Source organism: Oncorhynchus mykiss, chromosome 6 (genome assembly GCF_057628025.1).
Source record: "Oncorhynchus mykiss isolate SJ-2025 chromosome 6, ASM5762802v1, whole genome shotgun sequence".
Lineage (NCBI taxonomy): Eukaryota > Metazoa > Chordata > Actinopteri > Salmoniformes > Salmonidae > Oncorhynchus > Oncorhynchus mykiss.
The window spans coordinates 53,169,691-53,195,200 of NC_143027.1; the positions used below are offsets into that span (position 1 = coordinate 53,169,691).

Sequence of the window (25,510 nt, forward strand, 5' to 3'; positions counted from 1 at the left end):
GGATATTTTCTATACAACGCATAGTATATTAACATCATGTACATATTATGAAAACTCTTCAAGTTACAATGTTTTAGTTATAATGTCATCATTTAACTTTTAATAACATAACAAAAAGTACATTAATTTTCATATTCCATGTATCATTGTTACTACCGTTTTCGCTGATGATATATAATGTCCCAATGTACATTTATTCCATGTTACAGTTCTGAGGTAGATTCTCCATAAGGCACACACATTCCAGTCTCTCACATTAGAGACTAGGAAGGATTTGGGCTGCTGCCTTATGATTTACAATGGGTGTGAGGTCATAAACCCCTCCACCCCATCAATCCCTCTATACCTCTTCGCCACTGCGGGAGGGAGGGATATCTCTATAGAACCGCGATCCATTGTAACCTGATCCTCACAGGCCAGTCATGACATTGGTCAAATAGCCCTTACACAGCCTGGAGGTGTGTTTTGGGTCATTGTCCTGTTGAAATTACAGTGCCTGGTGACTCCCCAGGAGAGTCACCAGGGTGTCAACAAAACAAAGGAGATGATCGAGGACTTCAGGAAACACCCCCCTATATATATATTGAAGGGTCAGCAGTGGAGAAGGTGGAAAGTTTTAAGTTCTTGGGCGTACACATTACAGACAAACTGAAATGGTCCACCCACACAGACAGTGTGGATTTCTGTATTTCTGCATAAATTGGTCATCAAAGTCACAACAATAGACAAACATAGTGTGCTTAAAGTAATGGTTCACCCACACAGACAGTGTGGTGAAGATGGCGTAACAGCACCTCTTCAACCTCAGGAGGATGAAGAAATGTGGCTTGTCACCCAAAACCTGACAAACTTTTCCAGATGCAAAATCGAGAGCATCCTGTCGGGTTTTATCACCGCCTGGTACGGCAACTGCACCACCATCAATCGCATGGCTCTCCAGAGGGTGGTGCGTTCTGCCCAACGCATCACCGGGGGCAAACTACCTCCCCTCCATGACACCTACAACACCCGATGTCACAGGAAGGTCAAAAAGATCATAAAGGACAACAACCACCTGAGCCACTGCTTGTTCACACCTCTATCATCCAAAAGGCGAGGTCAGTACAGGTGCATCAAAGCTGAGACTGAGAGATTGAGAAACAGCTTCTATCTCAAGGCCATCAGAATGCTAAATAGCAATCACTAACTCAGAGGGACTGCTGCCCACATTAAGAGCCGATCACTGGACACTTTAGTAAATGGATCACTAGTCACTTTTAACAATGGCACTTTAAACAATGCCACTTTAATAATGTTTACATAGCTTAGTACCCATATCACATGTACAGTGGGGCAAAAAAGTATTTAGTCAGCCACCAATTTTGCAAGTTCCCCCACTTAAAAAGATGAGAGACCTGTAATTTTCATCATAGGTACACTTCAACTATGACAGACAAAATGAGAAAAAAAATCCAGAAAATCACATTGTAGGATTTTTTATGAATTTATTTGCAAATTACGTGACAGGTCACCTGGCACTAATGTGATCTTAAAACACATCTTTTTAGCTTTGCTTTTCCTTAGAGTGCTTTTTAGTGGTTCAGTTTGTGTCATTCTTTAGTTTATCTTATGTTTGTTCCTCTGTCCAGTGTCTGTGTTCTTTTGCCCATCTTAATCTTTTCTTTTTATTGGCCAGTCTAAGATATGGCTTTTTCTTTGCAACTCTGCCTAAAAGGCCAGTATCCTGGAGTCACCTCTTCACTGTTGACGTTGAGACTGGTGTTTTGCGGGTACTATTTAATGAAACTGCCAGTTGAGGATTTGTGAGGAGTCTGTTTCTCAAACTAGACACTCTAATGTACTTGTCCTCTTGCTCAGTTGTGCACCGGGGCCTCCCACTCCTCTTTCTATTCTGGTTAGAGACAGTTTGCTCTGTTCTGTGAAGGGAGTAGTACACAGCGTTGTGCGAGATCTTCAGTTTCTTGGCAATTTCTCGAATGGAATAACCTTCATTTATCAGAACAAGAATATACTGACCAGTTTCGGAGTAAAGTTATTTGTTTCTGGCCATTTTGAGACTGTAATCGAACCCACAAATGCTGGTGCTATGCTAACATAATTGCAAAAGGGTTTAGCTAACACAACGTGCCATTGGAACACAGGAGTGATTGTTGCTGATAATGGGCCTCTGTACGCCTTTGTAGATTTTCCATAATGTAGATATTCCTGCTACAATAGTAAAACATTAACAATATCTACACTGTATTTCTGATCAATTTGATGTTATTTTAATGGACGAAAAAAATAGCTTTTCTTTCAAAAACAAGGACATTTTTAAGTGACCCCAAACTTTTGAAAAGTATTGTATATAAAAAATGATTTGATATAATATGGAATTTGGCCTTTACTACTATAGCCTCCCTTTTCCGTTGTGGGGTCATGTTAGTTTGTAGCTCAAACGGTTCAGACGCTACAGACAGAAGTTGGCACATCAGCATAGCCAACTTCAGAGGAGTCCTGTGACACTTGTGGGGGTTGTAGAGCAAAACGGAGAACACCATTGTGTTCGTGAGAGTCTCTCCTTTCCATAGACTGATAGCTTTGTTGTAATAGTTTGGTTGCAGAGTGGCCAAAACGTTCGGACCCTACAGACGTTTTCGTGAGAAGACCACTTTTCGAGATATCTCGTGGTCTGACAAACACTGTTTTAGCTCGGCCACATTATATCTCTAGATTAAACTGACGATTTTGATGGGGATTTTTGTATTATGTGCGTCAATAGACTCGTAATGTGATATATTGATTTAGTTGATGGTTTACTATGGTATTTTTCAAAAAATGAGAGGGCTACTCACACAGTGTAGGGACTTGATATCTATCTACTCACACAGTGCTAGACTTGATATCCTCAGAGGCTTGACTTCAGGACATGACAGGCTCATCATGGATGGAGGGTGTTGGAGAAGAGCTCAACTCTTCTGCTGAGGGCAGGACAGGATTTGACTGGGAACACACAAAAAAGTACACAACACAGTTAGACAAAAGAGCTATGAATTAATGACTTCAGTCCAAGCAAGGAGTAAATCTCCTTTATGTGTAGTAATGTGATTGTGTTAGTGAATTTCACTGACTGTTCATACAGTAATGAAAGAAAATTGACAGGGCTATGCACAGCTCTTGGAGAGGAAACATTCAATTCTCCAGTGCATGAGGGCATATGGGACATGGCTTCAGGTCATGTTAGGAGAGAGTTGACACTGGTAGTAGAGTGGTCATCTGTTACTGTAATTTAATTATGCCAATGTGCTTTCATCAATTGAAAACCCTTAATCTATTTTATGAGAATTTATAATATTCTTGTTTGCATAAAATAGACGCAGACCAGTCTTTCAATAATAGGTAACATCATTTATTCTCGGAGTGCGCTCACACTTAACCACGAGCAACAGTTTATATACAGATCATGACATCATTTCATTGCTTTAACAGAATCCCCTCCTCTCGACCGGGACAAAGTGAGGTGAAAAGTTCATTCTAACTTACTAACACACTCCCAGGTAACTTTTGACCCCTCAACACTATCAATCACCACTGAGGTGACAGTTCTAATTAACAGAAAACTTAGGAATGCACTCACTGTCTTATCTAAAAACCCCAGAGCTAAGTTTCTATAGGGTCAACCATAGGCTAACGACCTTATGTGTTTACACAGTCCCCAACCCATTTGTTTCTTCCTAGTTGGAATGGTGTTCATTAACTTTAATTACTCCTTGTCCGTGTCACACAATCCCTTCTTATGAACTCATATTGTTCATCAGATATAATAAAACAGAGTATAAGTTTTACTTAGTTACAGTTCCATTTAAAATTATTTGTTCAGTCATTTAATCATAATTTTCCCAACATCATCACCTCTTAATCAGGGAACATGATGGGTCTTAGCTGTGAAAACACAAATAGCAGATGCATGGATTTACACATTAATCTGAACTGAAAATGTAATCTAGTCTACATACAGTAATGAAGAGGGCTTTTCAATTCTTCTTTTTTGCTTATGTTCTGATTGAGTGGGGGGGGGCAAGACCCCCTTTGTGTAACGGGGTGAGTGACTGGTTGCCGGGAAGTCAGGCGCAGGAGAGCAGAGATGGGTGATAACAGGATAACTTTAATATATACCCTGGCCCAAAGGCACAGGCGAGGCAGCACAAAGCACAACCACGGTAAAATGTACCGGATTAAACAAAACAAACAATCCTAGGTTTGAAACACACCTAGCGCAGGCCAGCCTGAAGCGTAACACTCTACACAAAGAACAATTCCATACAGACATGGGGGAAACAGGGGGTAATATACATTTAGTCTGATGAGGGAATGTGAACCAGGTGTGCGGGAAAACAAGACAAAACAAGTGGAAAATTAAAGGTGGAGCGGCGATGGCTAGAAGACCGGTGACGTCGACCGCCGAATGCCACCTGAACAAGGAGAGGGACCGACTTCGTCGGAAGTTGTAACAGTTTGGTAAACTTTTTTTGGGAAATCCTTTTGTCCAGATGGGAAAGGGCAGTGTGGAGTGCGATTGCGTCATTTGTGGATCTGTTGGACCGGTATGAGAATTGGAGTGGGTCTAAGGTATCCGAGATGATGGTGTTGATGTGAGCCATGACCAGCCTTTCAAAGCACTTCAAGGCTACCAACGTGAGTGGTACAGTGCGCTAATCATTTAGGCAGGTTACCTTCGCTTCCTTGGGCACAGGGACTATGGTGGTCTGCTTGAAACATGTAAGTATTACAGACAAGACAGAAGTTGAAAATGTCAGTGAAGACACTTGCCAGTTGGTCCGCGCATGCTTTAAGTACACATCCTGGTAATCCGTCTGGCACCACGGCTTTGTGAATGTTGACCTGTTTAAAGGTCTTGCCCACATCGGCTACGGAGAGCGTGATCACACAGTCGTCCGAAACAGCTGGTGCTCTCATGCATGCTTCTGTGTTGCTTGCCTCAAAGTGAGCATTTAGCTTGTCTGGTAGGCTCGCAAACACTGGGCAGCTCGCGGCTTGGTTTCCCTTTGTAGTCCAATAGTTTTCAAGCCCTGCCACATCCGATGAACATCAGAGCCGGTGTAGTAGGATTCAATCTTAATCCTGTATTGACGCTTTGATGGTTTTTCTGAGAACATAGCAGGATTTCTTACAAGCGTCCGGATTAGTGTCTCACTCCTTGAAAGCGACAGCTCTAGCCTTTAGCTTGATGCGGATGTTGCCTGTAATCCATATCTTCTGGTTGTGATATGTACGTACGGTCACTGTAGGGTCGACTTCGTCGATGCACTTATTGATGAAGCCGGTGACTGAGGTGGTATACTCCTCAATGCCATGGAATCCCGGAACATATTCCAGCATGTGCTTGCAAAACAGTCCTGTAGTGTAGCATCCACGTCATCTGACCACTTCTGTTTTGAGTGAGTCACTGGTACTTCCTGTTTTAGTTTTTGCTTGTAAGCAGGAATCAGGAGGATATAATTATGGTCAGATTTGCCAAATGGAGGGCGGGGGAGAGCTTTGTATGCATCTCTGTGTGTGGGGTAAAGGTGGTCTTTTGTTTTTTTCCCTCTTGTTGCTCATGTGACATGCTGGTAGAAATTAGGTTAAAAGGATTTAAGTTTGCCTGCATTAAAGTCCCTGGCTACTAGGAGCACCGCTTCTGGATGAACTTTTTCTTGTTTGCTTATGGTCTTATACAGCTCGTTGAGTGCGGTTTTAGTGCCAGCATCAGTTTGTGGTGGTAAATAGACGGCTACGAATAATATAGATTTGAACTCTCTTGGTAGTGTGGTCTACAGCTTATCATGAGGTACTCTACCTCAGGCGAGCAATACCTCAAGACTTCTTTAATATTAGACATCACGCACCAACTATCATTGACAAAACGACCCCCCCCCCCCGCCCCCCGTGTTACCAGACGTAGCTTCTCTGTCCTGCCGATGCGCAATAAACCCAGCCAGCTCTATATTATCCGTGTCATCATTCAGCCACAACTGAAGTTTTTAATATCCCGTTGGTAGGATAGTCTTAATCGTAGATCATCCATTTTATTTTCCAATGACTGCATGTTGGGCAATAGAATGTATGGTAGTGGAGGTTTTCTCACTCACCTATGAATTCTTAGAAGGAAGCCCGACCTCCACCCCCTTTTTCTCCGTCTTTTCTTCATGCAAATGACGAGGATTTGGGCTTGTTCTCGAGAAGGCAGTATATCCTTCATGTCAGACTCGTTGAAGAAAAATCGTTGTCCAGTTCAAGGTGAGTAATTGCTGATCAGATGTCCAGAAGCTCTTTTCGGTCATAAGAGACTGTAGCGGCAACATTATGTACAAAATAAGTCAAAAAATAAGTTACAGATGTAGCGGCAACATTATGCACAAAATAAGTCAAAAAATAAGTTACAGACGAAGCGAAAAAACTAACAAAATAGCACAGCTGGTTAGAAGCCTGCAAAACGGCAGCCATCACTTCCGGCGCCATTATACCATCAATATTTCCACACACATACAGTATGCTGCTACTCTGTTTATTATATATTCTGATTGCCTCACTTTTACCCCTACCCACATGTACAGTGGCTCGCGAAAGTGTTCACCCCCTTGGCATTTTTCCTATTTTGTCTCCTTACAACCTGGAATTAAAAAATATATTTTGGGGGTTTGTATCATTTGATTTACACAACATGCCTACCACTTTGAAAATGCTAAATATTTTTTATTGTGAAACAAACAAGAAATAAGACAAAAAAACAGAACTTGAGCGTGCATAACTATTCACCCCCCCCCCCCCCCCCCCAAAGTCAATACTTTGTAGAGCCACCTTTTGCAGCAATTACAGCTGCAAGTCTCTTGGGGTATGTCTCTATAAGCTTGACACATCTAGCCACTGGGATTTTTGCCCATTCTTCAAGGCAAACTGCTCCAGCTCCTTCAAGTTGGATGGGTTCCACTGGTGTACAGCAATCTTAAAGTCATTCCACAGATTCTCAATTGGATTGAGGTCTGGGCTTTGACCAGGCCATTCCAATATGGATTTGAAACATTTATGTACATATAAGTGTCTTATATTTGCTGAAAGCTGAAATTCTTGTTAATCTAACTGCACTGTCCGATTTACAGAAGCTATTACAGCGAAAACATCCCATGCGCCATCGTTGAGTGATCCACTTGTTCAACATGCAGAGAAAGGAATCCGAAAATCTACCCCATAAAATTTGTTTCAAGAAGTCAAAATACATTTCTATTTACTCCTCAGACACCCTAAAATGTAATCAAACTATAATATTTCTTACAAAAAGAAGCATGTTCAATAGGAAACCGATTTTAGCAGGTGTGTAAAATCTTCAGGGCGCACGCATTCACACATTTCCAAGACTGTGTCCTTCTAAAACTCAGATGTATTATTAATTGTTCATGTTCCAAGCCTGAAACCTTGAACATAGATTGCTGACACCATGTGGAAGCCATAGGAATTGCATACAGGGAGCTAATTTTCAATATGACCTTTTACTTGCATTTCTAAGAGGATGGTCTCTCTCTCAAAAAAAAATATTATTTGGATTTTCTCCTACCATATCTATTGTGTTATTTTCTCCTACATTATTTCAACATTTCTACAAACTTCAAAGGGTTTTCTTTATAAGTGTACCAATTATATGAATATCCTGGCTTCAGGGCCTGAGCTACTGGCAGTTTACTTTGGGCGCATCATTCAGACAGTAAGTGGAGAAAAAGGGGCCTAGCCCTAAGAAGTTTGAATTACAGGTTGTAATGTAACTAAATAGTACAAACCCCAAAGGGGATGAATACTTTTGCAAGGCACTGTACATACTCTATTACCTCAATTACCCCGTACCCTGCACATTGACTTGGTATTGGTACTTTTTTATTGTGTTAATATTACCTTTTTATATAGCAAATATTTGGCTTACTTTTTTAACTCTGCATTTTTGGGACCTGTTGTATTTGGCACATGACCATTATTTGATGATTTAAATGTTTTACCCAATTTCAAACATTTTGAGTAATATAATATATTTTAGGGAAAAATTATTAAACACCAACAAACCAACTATTAACACATCTCAGTGCAGACTCCACACTACAGCGTGTGACATCTATAATAATACATTATTTTGACCAACAGGTGCCGCTAGTGTACCATGTCTTGATCAAAGCCTTGAGTAATGAACCTATTTCCCACACAATTGGCTGGAAAGCTTCCAAGCTTCATTTCACCATCGTTATTTTGCAACCCTGCCTGCAAATCATATTATGCTGGCTTGCAAAGTGATGCTTAGATTCTATTGGAATCCAGACAGATATAGGATATCTAAGAGTTGGAATTTGTATTAACTTGCAATCTGCATTCAGAACGACTACCAGAACATTGTGAGGACAACCATTTCAGCAACGGGTGCGGAATTTTTTTTTTACTAATTGTATTATTATAGAAAAATGTATGCAATTTATCCTTGAGTAGCATAACATTAATCAATCAATTACAGATATTAAAAACAACCCTAAAAAAATATAATAATGATGGGTGGGAACATTTGAATCTCCACCGAGTAAAATTGACACAATCACACTCTCAACACTGGTTGTTAAAACTTCTTATGGCTGAGATCCCGCTAACAGGATCGATATGACAACAGCCATTGAAAGTGCAGGGCGCCAAATTCAAAACAACAGAAATCCCATAATTAAAATTCCTCAAATATAGAAGTATTTCACACCATTTTAAAGATACACTTCTTGTTAATCCCACCACAGTGTCAGATTTCAAATAGGCTTTACAGCGAAAGCACCACAAACGATTATGTTAGGTCAGAGTTAAGTCACAGAAAAACCCGGCCATTTTTCCAGCCAAGGAGAGGAGTCACAAAAAGCAGAAATAGAGATAAATGAATCACTAACCTTTGATGATCTTCATCAGATGACACTCATAGGACTTCATGTTACACAATACATGTATGTTTTGTTCAAGAAAGTTCATATTTATATGAAAAAATCTCAGTATACATTGCCGCGTTATGTTCAGTAGTTCCAAAAACATCCGGTGATTTTGCAGAGAGCCACATCAATTTACAGAAATACTCATAATAAATGTTGATGAAAATACAAGCGTTATGCATGGAACTTTAGATACACTTCTCCTTAATGCAACCCCTGTGTCAGATTTCAAAAAACTTTACGGAAAAAGCAAACCATCCAACCAGCCAAAAAGATATCAGCCATATTGTGCAGTCAACAGAAGTCAGAAATAACATTATAAATATGAACTTACCTTTGATGATCTTCATAAGAATGCACTCACAGGAATCCTTGTTCCACAATAAATGTTTGTTTTGTTCGATAATGTCCATTATTTATGTCCAAATAGCTACTTTTGTTAACGTGTTTTGTAAACAAATCCAAACTCACGAAGTGCGTTCACTAGGAGCAGACGAAATGTCAAAAAGTTCTGTTACAGTCCGTAGAAACATGTCAAACGATGTATAGAATCAATCTTTAGGATGTTTTTTAACATAAATCTTCAATAATGTTCCAACCGGAGAATTCCTTTGTCTTCAGAAATGCAATGGAACGCGAGCTAACTCTCACATGAACGAGCGTCACGAGCTTGTGGCACTCTGCCAGACCACTGACCAGCCCCTCCTTTACAGTAGAAGCCTCAAACAAAGTTCTAAAGACTGTTGACATCTAGTGGAAGCCTTAGAAAGTGCAACATGACCAATATCCCACTGTATCTTCAATAGGGAATGAGTTGAAAAACGACCAACCTCAGATTTCCCACTTCCTGGTTGGATTTTTTCTCAGGTTTTTGCCTGCCGTATTAGTTTTGTTATACTCACAGACATCATTCAAACAGTTTTAGGAACTTCAGAGTGTTTTCTATCCAAACATACGAATGATATGCATATATTAGCAACTGGGACTGAGTAGCAGGCAGTTTACTCTGGGCACCTCTGGGCACCTTACTCATCCAAGCTACTCAGTACTGCCCCCAGCCATAAGAAGTTAAAACCCACTCTGAGGTTCTTTTACACAATGAGTGTTAATTTAACACCTAAAAATTTGCTGTGCGTGAAAAGTAGTGCACCTAACCTAAGATCTGGGGCTTTTCTTTGATTGGGCTTCTTGTCAATATTTAAATCACCCAGAAAATATACCCCTCTGTTGATATCACATACATTATCAAGCATTTCACACATTATCCAGATACTGACTGTTAGCACTTGATGGTCTATAGCAGCTTCCCACAAGAATGGGCATTAGGTGAGGCGGATGAACCTGTAGCCATATTACTTATTTCACACCATGATCTGTTTCACCTGTCTTTGTGATTGTCTCCACCCCCTTCCAGGTGTCGCCCATCTTCCCCATTATCCCCTGTCTATTTATACCTGTGTTCACTGTTTGTCTGTTGCCAGTTCGTTTTGTTCGTAAAACCTACCAGCGTTTGTTTCCCTGCTTCTGCCTGTTTCTTGCTCCTGCTTTCTAGTCCGTCCTGTTTTGACCGTTCTGCCTGCCCTGACCCTGAGACTGCCTGCTGTTCTGGACCCTTTAGCCCTTCTCTGGATTATTGACCCCTACCTGCCTTGACCTGTCGTTTGCCTGCCCCTGTAATACAATTGTGTTACTTCAACACAGTCTGCATCTGGGTCTTACCTAAATGTGATAACTTCAACAGTATTTAACATGAGGTCCTCTCTAATCTTTACAGGAATGTGGTTCTGAATATAAACAGTGACACCTCCACCACTGCCATTTCGGTATTTTCTTTAAATGTTATAACCTTGTATGTCTACCACTTTATCATCAAATATGTTATCTAAGTGAGTTTCAGAGACAGTCAGAATATGAATGTCATCTGTTACTAGCAAGTTATTAACATGGGTCATTGCTTGTTTTCATTGCTTTACGGGGAAGCTTATTAGAAGTAGATATTCTAATGTTGGTGCAGGGTGAGCTGCACACGGTGGACTTCCTACTAGGGCACACCACCTCAGTGCTAACAGCATAAATCTGGTTCATAGGCACATGATTGCTGCATACAATAGCTGTAGGATCAGCAGAGTTATTCAGGGCAGTTAGAGGGACATAAATTAGGTTACTTACATTGTGTCTCCCAAGCCCCTGGTATAATGTACATTTGCTAAAGCATTATGACGACTCAGCGACACAATGGTAGGGATTAACTGAGGTGGGCTTGGGTCATTGATAAGTCATTGTCTCAATGCAGCATGATAATGCTGTCAAAGAATCCATGAATTTTTTATTTGGGTGGATTCCATCCTCCTTATAGAATGTGTTTTTTTTCTAGAAGGTATCAATATTTTCAACAAATTTAGCTGCAACAATCATGTTGCCAGTTGTGAAGAGAAAGAATCCTGTTAAAGCATTCAATGCCCCGATTTGCAAAGGATATGATGTATATTTTATTAGTGTCTAGCAGGTCTCTGACAGAGGGAGAAGCACCCCCTCGATCCAGATCAGGGATGGAAGGTTGCAGACGTCGACTTCGAAATTGTAGGAGGCACAACTTCCGAAGACACAGGAACCCCCAGTGGCGAAGGTGCAGGAAGATCAGGTTCCAGTGCCGCGAAACTATTAGTTCTTTGTGTCCGCTCCGGGCCTTTTGTTGGGAGTGTAGACTACGGAAGGGCTCTGTCTTCGGCTTCCAATGCTTGAGACATGCAACCATTGTTGGTTGCCATGGTCCTCTTGCTGTGCTCCTTCGAATCCACTATCAGATAGGGGAGAAGAGGCAGGAGATGGCTCCCCTGGCGAAAGAACTTCGGACAGCACCGTCCAGTCAGATAACGTCAAACAACAATGTGGAGATGCATCCAAAAAGCGCGAACGCCGTCCAGGCACCAGCGTAGAAAAGGTAAACATTCCATTCTGCATTTCCCCCAGTTTCTCACGTAGGCTGGCGACATGCGTCATCACGAAAGCCACCTCAAGCCTATATTCCTCGGCAAGCAAACAATTTCTGCATTGGAACTGTGAGTGATCCAGTTTGTCCCGAAACGAAGCGTAGTAGCTACAGTGAGCTCCATCGTAAAACTCATCTTCAACTAACTTCATTAGCAGCTTAGCTAGGTAGTGCTCCCCGTCCCTGGTAAGGTGATACAAAATACTTGATTAAGAGCTCTATTCAATCAGATCTGTTTCAGCCGACATCTGCATCGAGGTTGTTTTAGCGGTGTCAGAGGTGGAACCGCTTTAGAGCTGTTAAATCCACAAGTGGCTCCTTGCATTATACCTAAAGCGGACATTACCTTTGGCTGAACAGAGTTCCACTAAGAGAAATCCCATGCAGCCTTGTTTACAAGTTCGAACACTAGAATGTGAGATGTACACCTCGGTTAGGATGATAGAAATCCTCATTATTTTAGTTGAATTATTTTTCAATTTAAGCATATTTATTTCTATATAGCCTACACTTTCTCATTCTGAACTTCTAACATGAGTGGGGTGGGTTTGGCTTTGTGTCAATGATCGCAAGAGCAGCTGCTCATCGATTTGACATCTCCAAGGAAGTTCCAAGTTATCTTTACTCATTGTGTATTTATTATTACTTTTATTACGACATGTTTTACTTTTTATTTATCTCTGCATTGATGGGAAGTAAGTAAGCATTGCACTGTTAGTCTACACCTGTTGTTTAAAAAAGCAAGTGACAAATCAAATTTGATTTCTCAGTTGCCAATAGTTTTGGTGTCATAAGGCAATCATACTGTTTAATGTATTTATGAATCAATGGGTAAATATCAACAATTTAAGTGACAATTGAACAACATCCAGATTGTAGATTTAAAGTTTGTCTATCGTTCATTCAACTTGTTTCAACACCTTTCAAATCCACAGTGTGACTGGAGTAACTACAGGACAAATGCCTGCATACATTTCAGCTGCCACTAATAATACTGTATTAGCAACACATAAGTGGTTTCTAGCAACATTAAAATGACATGGGCTTTTACATGATATAAAATAAAGTGTGGAGTGCAGCTGCCAGGGCATGTGGAAATTAGACTGTACTATTTAATATGCAGTCACCTCACACGGGCTTAAATCCCCCAGAGAGGATGTTACACTATTTTCAGCTTTTCTCTCTAACGTGTTACACCTGGCACAGGGACACATTTGTTGTTCCTGTTGTCTGGGCTTAAGATACTGAGGAGGTGATCTTCTAGTACTGGCTTCTGAGTGTGTATGTGGGGGGTGGGAGCAGGGGTTTAAAATGAAGTGAATAGAACAGGTGAGATCTATTGTATACCAGTAGTTGTCGTGCTGTACTAATTGTGTGAAGATAAAGCATGCATTGCCAGGTGTTTTCCCCCTGTTCACCAGCAAACCCATCCACAACCATAAACGGTAGATACTGTGCTTGGTCATGACTGTTTATGGTAAACTGAGAATAAAGAAAGAGAAAGGAGAATGTCTGTTTTGAATTTCTCTAAGGTTACATGATTTCCTCTTTCTTCATTATTTTACTCTCATAGCCTTGCTTAGGAGTACTCTCATCTAAGCCTTGAGACCCGCACGTAGCACCGGTTTCCATCTTTTCCCTCTAATCAGTAAATAATTCAAGCCTGTGTCACCAGGTCAGTGAACTCTGGTCAATCAATGACATCAATTCATAGTTCAAATCAAATTTTATTGGTTGCGTACACATACAGCAAAGGTGGACACCTGCTCGTTGAACATCTCATTCCAAAATCATGGCCATTAATATGGAGTTGGTCCCACCTTTGCTGCTATAACAGCCTCCAGACTTCGGAGAAGGCTTTCCACTAGATGTTGGAACATTGCTGCTGGGACTTCCATTCAGCGACAAGAGCATTAGTGAGGTCGGGCACTGATGTTGGCTGATTAGGCCTGGCTCGCAGTCGGTGTTCCAATTCATCCCAAAGTCGTTTGATGGGGTTGAGGTCAGGGCTCTGTGCAGGCCAGTCAAGTTCTTCAACACTGATCTCGACAAACCATTTCTGTATGGACTTTGCTTTGTGCACGGGGACATTGTCATGCTGAAACATAAAAGGGCCTTCTCCAAACTGTTGACACAAAGTTTGGAAGCACAGAATCATCTACAATGTCATTGTATGCTGTACCATTAAGATTTCCCTTCACTGGAACTAAGGGGGCCGCGCCCGAATTGTGAAAAACAGCCCCAGACCATTATTCCCCCTCCCCCAAACTTTACAGCTGTCTCTGTGCATTGGGGCAGGTAGCGTTCACCTGGCATCCACCAAACCTAGATTCATCCAACGGACTGCCATATGCTGCTCGGCCATAGAAACCCATTTTATGAAGCTCCACTGGAGGGTATCCTTATGTTTCTAGTGTCCAAGTGAACCTGATTTGGAATTATTGGGTTAACCTGGTTTAGGACTATTTAGGTTCCTCTATGGAACTGTGTCGGTTCCTCAGGTCTCTTGTCTTGTTTTGTTTTGGGTTGTGCACTTGCTTTGTTCTAAGTACTTGCTTTGTTGTTTCCTGTGAGTACTTCAGTAAACAATCTGGATTTACCCTCACCTCTGCCTGCTGTGTTTCTCTGTGCCTGCGTCCGAGTTTGTACCAGAGTTATTGTCACACGTTGTTGCTCCTAGAAGTATCAACTTCACAATAACAGCACTTACAGTTGACCGGAGAAGCTCTAGCAGGGCAGAAATTTTACGAACTGACTTGTTGGGAAGGTGGCATCCTATGACGATGCCACTTTGAAAGTCACTGAGCTCTTCAGTAATGCCATTCTACTGCCAGTGTTTGTCTATGGATATTGTATGGCTGTGTGTTCGATTTTATACAGGCTGAACTAGCCAAATCCACTAATTTGTCTACATACTTTTGTATATATAGTGTATTTTGCAGATATTACAGCTGGTGCATCGAAATGCTTATGTTCCTATCTCCAACAGTGCAGTAATACCTAACAATACACACAAATCCCAAATAAAATATTAGAAAAAGCAATGTCTGATTCTGGACTATAAATATACACTATCGTTCAAAAGATTGGGGTCACTAACAAATATCCTTGTTTTTGAAAGAAAAGCACATTTTTTGTCCATTAAAATAACAAAAAATTGATCAGAAATATAGTGTAGACATTGTTAATGTTGTGAATGACTATTGTAGCTGGAAACAAGAACAAGAATAGACTGATGAGTTTCAGAAGAAAGTTATGTTTCTAGCCATTTTGAGCCTGTAATCGAACCCACAAATGTTGATGCTCCAGATACTCAACTAGTCTGAAGAAGGACAGTTTTATTGGTTCTTTAATCAGGACAACAGTGTTCAGCTGTGCTAACATGATTGCAAAAGGGTTTTCTAATGATCAATTTAGCCTTTTAGCTAACACAACGTGCCATTGGAACACATGAATGATGGTTGCTGATAATGGGCCTCTGTACGCCTATGTAGATATTCCATTAAAAATCCGCTGTTTCCAGTTACAATATTAAACATTAACAATGTCTACACTGTATTTCTGATCAATTTGATGTTATTTTAATGGACAAAAAATGTGCTTTTATTGCATGACATAATTATTTTATTTTTTACCCCTTTTTCCCCAATTTTGTGGTATCCAATTGTTTAGTAGCTACTATCTTGTCTCATCGCTTACAACTCCCATACGGGCTCGGGAGAGACGAAGGTTGAAAGTCATGCGTTTTCTGATACACAACCCAACCAAGCCGCACTGCTTCTTAACACAGCGCCATCCAACCCGGAAGCCAGCCGCACCAATGTGTCGGAGGAAACACTGTGCAACCTTGGTTAGTGCGCACTGCGCCCGGCCCGCCACAGGAGTCGCTGGTGCGCGATGAGACAAGGATTTCCCTACCGGCCAAACCCTCCCAAACCCGGACGACGCTAGGCCAATTGTGCGTCGCCCCATGGACCTCCCGGTCGAGGCCGGTTACGACAGAGCCTGGGCGCGAACCCAGAGTCTCTGGTGGCAGAGCTGCCCTTAGCCACTGCGCCACCCGGGAGGCCCTGACATAAGAATTTGATCAACTACCAACCAGTAAGAATTCCGGCTCTCACAGACCTGTTAGTTTATCTTTAAGAAGCCCTCCTGTTCTCCACTCATTACCTGTATTAACTGCACCTGTTTGAACTCGTTACCTGTATAAAAGACACCTGTCCACACACTCAATCAAACAGACTCCAACCTCTCCACAATGGCCAAGACCAGAGAGCTGTGTAAGGACATCAGGGTTACAATTGTAGACCTGCACAAGGCTGGGATGGGCTACAGGACAATAGGCAAGCAGCTTGGTGAGAAGGCAACAACTGTTGGCTCAATTATTAGAAAATGGATGACGGTCAATCACCCTCGGTCTGGGGCTCCACGCAAGTTCTCACCTCGTGGGGCATCAATGATCACGAGGAAGGTGAGGGATCAGCCCAAAACTACACGGCAGGACCTGGTCAATGACCTGAAGAGAGCTTGGACCACAGTCTCAAAGAAAACCATTAGTAATACACTACGCCATCATGGATTAAAATCCTGCAGCGCACGCAAGGTCCCCCTGCTCAAGCCAGCGCATGTCCCGTCTGAAGTTTGCCAATGACCATCTGGATGATCCAGAGGAGGAATGGGAGAAGGTCATGTAGTCTGATGAGACAAAAATAGAGCTTTTTTGTCTAAACTCCACTCGCCGTGTTTGGAGGAAGAAGAAGGATGAGTACAACCCCAAGAACACCATCCCAACCGTGAAGCATGGAGGTGGAAACATCCTTCTTTTGGGGATGCTTTTCTACAAAGGGGACAGGACGACTGCATCTTATTGAGGGGAGGATGGATGGGGCCATGTATCACGAGATCTTGGCCAACAACCTCCTTCAGTAAGAATACAGTAAGAGCATTGAAGATGGGTCGTGGCTGGGTCTTCCAGCATGACAATGACCCGAAACACACAGCCAAGGCAACTAAGGAGTGGCTCCGTAAGAAGCATCTCAAGGTCCTGGAGTGGCCTAGCCAGTCTCCAGACCTGAACCCAATAGAACATCTTTGGAGGGAGCTGAAAGTCCGTATTGCCCAGCGACAGCCCCGAAACCTGAAGGATCTGGAGAAGGTCTGTATGGAGGAGTGGGCCAAAATCCCTGCTGCAGTGTGTGAAAACCTGGTCAAGAACTACGTATGATCTCTGTAATTGCAAACAAAGGTTTCCGTACCAAACATTAAGTTCTGCTTTTCTGATGTATCAAGTACTTATGACATGCAATAAAATGCAAATTAATTACTTAAAAATCATACAATGTGATTTTCTGGATTTTTGTTTTAGATTACGTCTCTCACAGTTGAAGTGTACCTATGATAAAAAATTACAGACCTCTACATGCTTTGTAAGTAGGAAAACATGCAAAATCGACAGTGTATCAAATACTTGTTCTCCCCACTGTATATGATGGTGCATATAGACATTATGGACAGAATATGAATAGAAAACGTGTGTACAGCAGTAGTTATAAAAGATGAGCCTGACTAGAATACAGTATATGCATATGAATTGGGTAAAACAATATGTAAACATTATTAAAGTGATGAGTGTTCAATAACTATGTACCATAGGGCATTCGAAGGTGTAGGGTTGAGTACCGGGTGTTAGTCACCTTCTAACAGTGACTAAGGTTTAGGGCAGGATACTGGATGGAGGCTGGCTAGTCGAGACTCTTTTAACATTCTGAAGCTGTTTTTCAGTCCCTCGGTCCCAGCTTTGATGCACCTGTACTGACCTCACCTTCTGGATGTTAGCGGGGTGAACAGGCCGTAGCTCGGGTGGCTGAGGTCCTTGATGATCTTCTTGGCCTTCCTGTGACACCAGGTGCTATAGATGTCCTGGAAGGCTGGCAGTGTGCCCCCAGTGATGCATTGGGCATTTTAAGGGCTGGATTGTCCCCATTTGGAAAGTCATTTTTTTTACAGGGGTATAGCTCAGCGCAAAATCCCATGTTCTATCATTATACTAGGACATACTGTACTTATTAATCCAGAGCCCCAACTTTGAATAGCCGAGGGCCTAGTTCATATATCACCAAAAAGGGGTGAGTATTAACCTTTGAAAAATAAGAATTCCCCTGAATTAACTTATTGGATCTTCAACCAGCACTGGTTCTTCACTAGTTCTTTACGTCAGGAGCCATCTTCTCCATCAATAGAGAATGATCTGTCTGAAAAAAGGCAATGCATCTATAATCCTTTTATTACTGGCCTTTTCAGCAGCCACTTTTTCTATCTGCCACCACTATCGTCAACTAACTTTCTCAACTATGACTGAATGGCCCCTGTAGGGATTGAATCCACAGTTGAATTGTCACCACATTCGTTCCTTGGGCATTTGCAGATGAATTTCATCAGCGAGTGCAAAGATCAATTTCAGATTACTATAGACTGGGAATGTGTGTTGGTTATGTAAGTGACATAGAGAGTGGAGTACACAAGTTTAGCTTCTGATTTTTGGCTTAGTATTTTCCTGACAAAGGGTTGCATTTCACACAGTTTTGTTAAATTGTTAACATTTTTTCTATGATGTTTCATCTATTTGACTTGCTCTTTAAACTTGTTGGCATTTGCTTGATGTAAATGCTGTACACAGCCAGGAGTGTTTGTGCATGTATGTATTCTGTAGAAGAAAATACCAACACCTATCCTATCAAGGGTTCTTTTCAAAAGAAAACGTCTTGGAAAATATAGATTTCCTATCCTTCTACCACTGGAGACAATTAACCAGAGAGACACAGGTGCGTTGGTATGTACAGTATGTGTGTGCATGTAGAAGTGAATTGATACACTGTGGTCTGAGGCATGTGTACGGAATGAAGAGGACCAGAATATTAATGTGAGCTGGGGCCCTTGACATGGAGTCCTTGAGTGTGGTTCCTTGTAAACAATACAAAAAGAAAAACTTTGAATGCATCCTTTGTAACGGCCAGTGATTCATACTGAACAAAAATATAAATGTAACAATTTCAATGATTTTACTTACAGTTCATATAAGAAAATCAGTCAATTGAAATACATTCATAAGGCCCTAATCTATGGATTTCACATGACTGGGAATACAGATATACATCTGTTGGTCACAGATACCTTAAAAAAAAGTAGTGGATCAGAAAACCAATCAGTATCTGGCGTGACCACCAGACATCCCCTTCGCATAGAGCTGATCAGGCTGTTGAATGTGGCTGGTGGAATTTTCTCCCACTCCTCTTCAATGGCTGTGCGAAGTTGCTTGATATTGGCTGGAACTGGAATACGCTGTCGAACATGTCAATCCAGAGCATCCCAAACATGCTCAACGGGTGACATGTCTTGTGAGTATGCAGGCCATGGAAGAACTGGGACGTTTTCAGCTTCTCCAGGAATTGTGAACAGATGGTCTTAACATGCGGCCGAGCATTATCATGCTGAAACATGAGGTGATGGCGGCGGACCTCGTCACGGTATCTCTGTGCATTCAAATTGTGTTTGTTGTCCATAGCTTCTACCTGCCCATACCATAGCCCCACTGCCACCATTGGGCACTCTGCTCACAACGGTGACATCAGCAAACCGCTCGCCCACACAACGCCATACGTGTGGTCTGCGATTGTGAGGCCGTTTGGACGTACTGCCATATTCTCTAAAGTGGCATTGGCGGTGGCTTATGGTAGAGAAATGAACATTCAATTATCTGGCAACAGCTCTGGTGGATATTCCTACAGTTAGCATGCCACTTGTTCGTTCCCATAAAACTTCTGTGGCATTGTGTTGTGTGACAAAGCTGCACATTTTAGAGTGGACTTTCATTGTCCTCAGCACAGGGTGCTTATGTGTAATGATCATGCTGTTTAATTAGCTTCTTGATATGCCACACCTGTCAGATAGATGATTATCTTGGCGAAATGCTCACTAACATGGATGTAAACACATTTCTGCACAAAATATGAGAGAAATTATATTTTTGTACATATTTTATTTCAGCTCATGAAACATGTTGCATTTATATTTTTGTTCAGTGTAGATCAAGTTAGATCAAACAAACTTAATTAAAGGCCAACTGCCCCTTAGAACCAACTTCTCTGGTTTTAAACTGCCTATGTGACATCGATATGAGTGAGAAACATTCATTAGTGTCAAAATTGACTAGACAGTGTAAATATGATCATTTTGGTCATAAAGTCATAACTTTTGTGAGTTCATCACAACTTACTGGAGGGTATGGATTACGTTCATGCCCGATTGCCTGGTGCCCACTATTAAGAGAAAAACAGATGTGCTGATTGCGCTCTGTAAGCTGTACACTCTCTATTGAATCATAGCAGCCCAGAACCTCCAGACAGTGAGACAGACCTGCCCAAGACTTGTTTACACAAGACAACACGTTGCCAATGTTATGTTGAAATTACCCAGGGCTCTGAGCCCTTTATGGAGTGACCACTTGCTGATGTGTTTGATAATGTAAATCACTCGAGTCCGCCACTTTTTTGGGCAAAATGAGAATTAAGACGATTAGAGCTCAATTGTATCCCAACTGCAACTTGTCAATATTACAAAACCCATTCGTGACCTCTTTTGTATCATGATTCCCAATGAAACACTGTCAGACAGATGCACACTCTGGTAATAGATATTGATAAAGTAGAAAAAACTAAACAGCACTGAAGCACACACATCGGCACACGCCATTGACCTGATAAGCTGATTGTGGCCTGGCTGCTCAATGTGCCTGCTAATTACTACTTGCTAGCTTCATTGACATATACAGAGTTGGTGATTTTGGCACTGATAAACAGTGTGTAGCTTGTGTGATATTTACGATAGTTTGACTGCTTGCAGATTATAAAATTGTAGGCATGTTATTGTTCTCATAAATCAGTCCTGAGCTCGCAGCCAGACTTTCCCAACTCGATAGACTATACAAGGTGTTGGAAACGTTTGTTGCTCAATTGCTATCAAGGGACATCATGTGTGCCATTAAAATATTCCCCACACCAGTACACCACCGCCACCAGTCTGTACTAAACAGGATGGGTCCATGGACTCATGCTGCTTACTCCAAATCATGACTCTGCCATCAGCATGACGCAACAAGAAGCGGGATTCGTCAGACTAGGCAATGTTTTTCCAATCCTCAATTGTCCAGGGTTGGTGATCCTGTGGCCACAGGAGCTGCTTCTTCTGTTTTTATCTGATAGTAGTGGAACTCGGTGTGGTTGTCTGCTGCAATAGCCCATCTGTAACAAGGATCGACGAGATGTGCATTCTGAGATGTTGTTTTGTACACCACTGTTGTACTGCGTGTCTGTTTGTGGCCTGCCTATTAGCTTGTACAATTCTTGCCATTCACCTTCAACCTATTTCATCACAGGACTGCCACTGACTGGATGTTTTTTGTTTGTCACACCATTCTCAGTAAACCCTAGACTCAGTTGTGTGCGAAAAGCCCAGCATGGTGGCCGTTTCTGACATACCGTTTTTTGCCACTCTCAAGGTTGCTTGGGTCACTCGTTTTGCCCATTCTAACTGAATGCCTTGACGTCTGTCTGCCTGCTTTATTTGGTATTTTATTAGGATCCCCATTAGCTGTTGCAAAAGCAGCAGCTACTCTTCCTGGGGTCCACAAAAAACATGAGACATAATACAGAACATCAATAAACAAGAACAGCTCAAGGACAGAACTACATAAAAACATTTTTAAAAAGCACACGTAGCCTACATATCAATGCATACACACAAACTATCTAGGTCAAATGGGGGAGAGGCGCTGTGCTACGAGGTGTTGCTTTATCTGTTTTTTGAAACCAGGTTTGCTGTTTATTTGAGCAATATGAGATGAAAGGAAGTTCCATGCAATAATGGCTCTATATAATACTCTACGCTTTCTTGAACTTGTTCTGGATTTGGGGACTGTGAAAAGACCTCTGGTGGAATGTCTGGTGGGATAAGTGTGTGTGTCAGAGCTGTGTGTAAGTTGACTATGCAAACAATTTGGGATTTTCAACACAATATTTCTTATAAAAATAAGAAATGATGCAGTCAGTCTCTTCTCAACTCTTAGCCAAGAGAGACTGGCATGTGATAGGGTTGCATCAATCGAATCTGGTATCGGGATAAGTACGACATTGAGACACCATATTGTATACTATGTACTTTTTATTAGCTAAGCAATAAGTTGTACATGCAATTTTCGTATATACGGGCTCTCTGTCACACTTCGCAAGGAAAACAGAGAACTGACTTGTTCCTGACAGTTATTATTATATACTCTGATAGGAGTTCCTACCTCTCCCCATCTTTACAACCATTGAATCTATATGTTTTGACCATGACAGTTTACAATCTAAGGTAACGCCAAGGTAACGCCAAGTAATTTAGTCTCCTCTCTGCGCACCGAACCTGTTAGCGGGATAAAATTCAACATCATACGGTGATCGCTACATAAATAGTCATTAAACATTCATGAAAATACAAGTGTCTCACATGTTTCGAAAGCCTAGAATCTTGCTAATCCAACTGCGTTGTCAGATGTAAAAAATGATTTACTGCGAAAGAATAGGATGCAATTATCTGAGGATACAGTCCCCCCCCCCCAAAAAAAACGATTTCAACCAGCACAGGCGTAACAAAATCACAAACTGCAATAAAATAAATTGTTTACCTTTGACGATCATCCTCTGTTTGCAATCCCAATGCTCATTGTTACACAATGAATGGTCTTTTGTTTGATCAAATCAATTTTTATAGCCTAACACGAAACATTTTGTTAACCGCTTGTGTCGTGAATTCCGTCTCATTCCATTTTCGACGACACATTCGATGTAAATACACACACACACTAAATGTTACTTTTCCAGTCATGTTTGGTTTCACTGCAATCAACTGGTTTGTTTGTAACACAACGAAATTGTAGGAGGCACAACTTCCGAAGACACAGGAACCCCCAGTGGCGAAGGTGCAGGAAGATCAGGTTCCAGTGCCGCGAAACTATTAGTTCTTTGTGTCCGCTCCGGGCCTTTTGTTGGGAGTGTAGACTACGGAAGGGCTCTGTCTTCGGCTTCCAATGCTTGAGACATGCAACCATTGTTGGTTGCCATGGTCCTCTTGCTGTGCTCCTTCGAATCCACTATCAGATAGGGGAGAAGAGGCAGGAGATGGCTCCCCTGGCGAAAGAACTTCGGACAGCACCGTCCAGTCAGATAACGTCAAACAACAATGTGGAGATGCATCCAAAAAGCGCGAACGCCGTCCAGGCACCAGCGTAGAAAAGGTAAACATTCCATTCTGCATTTCCCCCAGTTTCTCACGTAGGCTGGCGACATGCGTCATCACGAAAGCCACCTCAAGCCTATATTCCTCGGCAAGCAAACAATTTCTGCATTGGAACTGTGAGTGATCCAGTTTGTCCCGAAACGAAGCGTAGTAGCTACAGTGAGCTCCATCGTAAAACTCATCTTCAACTAACTTCATTAGCAGCTTAGCTAGGTAGTGCTCCCCGTCCCTGGTAAGGTGATACAAAATACTTGATTAAGAGCTCTATTCAATCAGATCTGTTTCAGCCGACATCTGCATCGAGGTTGTTTTAGCGGTGTCAGAGGTGGAACCGCTTTAGAGCTGTTAAATCCACAAGTGGCTCCTTGCATTATACCTAAAGCGGACATTACCTTTGGCTGAACAGAGTTCCACTAAGAGAAATCCCATGCAGCCTTGTTTACAAGTTCGAACACTAGAATGTGAGATGTACACCTCGGTTAGGATGATAGAAATCCTCATTATTTTAGTTGAATTATTTTTCAATTTAAGCATATTTATTTCTATATAGCCTACACTTTCTCATTCTGAACTTCTAACATGAGTGGGGTGGGTTTGGCTTTGTGTCAATGATCGCAAGAGCAGCTGCTCATCGATTTGACATCTCCAAGGAAGTTCCAAGTTATCTTTACTCATTGTGTATTTATTATTACTTTTATTACGACATGTTTTACTTTTTATTTATCTCTGCATTGATGGGAAGTAAGTAAGCATTGCACTGTTAGTCTACACCTGTTGTTTAAAAAAGCAAGTGACAAATCAAATTTGATTTCTCAGTTGCCAATAGTTTTGGTGTCATAAGGCAATCATACTGTTTAATGTATTTATGAATCAATGGGTAAATATCAACAATTTAAGTGACAATTGAACAACATCCAGATTGTAGATTTAAAGTTTGTCTATCGTTCATTCAACTTGTTTCAACACCTTTCAAATCCACAGTGTGACTGGAGTAACTACAGGACAAATGCCTGCATACATTTCAGCTGCCACTAATAATACTGTATTAGCAACACATAAGTGGTTTCTAGCAACATTAAAATGACATGGGCTTTTACATGATATAAAATAAAGTGTGGAGTGCAGCTGCCAGGGCATGTGGAAATTAGACTGTACTATTTAATATGCAGTCACCTCACACGGGCTTAAATCCCCCAGAGAGGATGTTACACTATTTTCAGCTTTTCTCTCTAACGTGTTACACCTGGCACAGGGACACATTTGTTGTTCCTGTTGTCTGGGCTTAAGATACTGAGGAGGTGATCTTCTAGTACTGGCTTCTGAGTGTGTATGTGGGGGGGTGGGAGCAGGGGTTTAAAATGAAGTGAATAGAACAGGTGAGATCTATTGTATACCAGTAGTTGTCGTGCTGTACTAATTGTGTGAAGATAAAGCATGCATTGCCAGGTGTTTTCCCCCTGTTCACCAGCAAACCCATCCACAACCATAAACGGTAGATACTGTGCTTGGTCATGACTGTTTATGGTAAACTGAGAATAAAGAAAGAGAAAGGAGAATGTCTGTTTTGAATTTCTCTAAGGTTACATGATTTCCTCTTTCTTCATTATTTTACTCTCATAGCCTTGCTTAGGAGTACTCTCATCTAAGCCTTGAGACCCGCACGTAGCACCGGTTTCCATCTTTTCCCTCTAATCAGTAAATAATTCAAGCCTGTGTCACCAGGTCAGTGAACTCTGGTCAATCAATGACATCAATTCATAGTTCAAATCAAATTTTATTGGTTGCGTACACATACAGCAAAGGTGGACACCTGCTCGTTGAACATCTCATTCCAAAATCATGGCCATTAATATGGAGTTGGTCCCACCTTTGCTGCTATAACAGCCTCCAGACTTCGGAGAAGGCTTTCCACTAGATGTTGGAACATTGCTGCTGGGACTTCCATTCAGCGACAAGAGCATTAGTGAGGTCGGGCACTGATGTTGGCTGATTAGGCCTGGCTCGCAGTCGGTGTTCCAATTCATCCCAAAGTCGTTTGATGGGGTTGAGGTCAGGGCTCTGTGCAGGCCAGTCAAGTTCTTCAACACTGATCTCGACAAACCATTTCTGTATGGACTTTGCTTTGTGCACGGGGACATTGTCATGCTGAAACATAAAAGGGCCTTCTCCAAACTGTTGACACAAAGTTTGGAAGCACAGAATCATCTACAATGTC

The 25,510-nt window shown here is 41.7% G+C and overlaps 1 long non-coding RNA gene across 2 annotated transcripts in view; it reads right to left on the reverse strand.

The window, feature by feature from the left end:
• Positions 1-25,510, reverse strand: part of LOC149982921 (uncharacterized) — a 255,617-nt gene that overhangs the window by 11,672 nt on the left and 218,435 nt on the right. For both annotated transcript variants that reach the window (XR_016496753.1, XR_016496754.1), the window contains exon 2: positions 2,867-2,982. This is a non-coding gene — a long non-coding RNA (uncharacterized LOC149982921). The remainder of the gene's footprint in view (positions 1-2,866; positions 2,983-25,510) is intronic.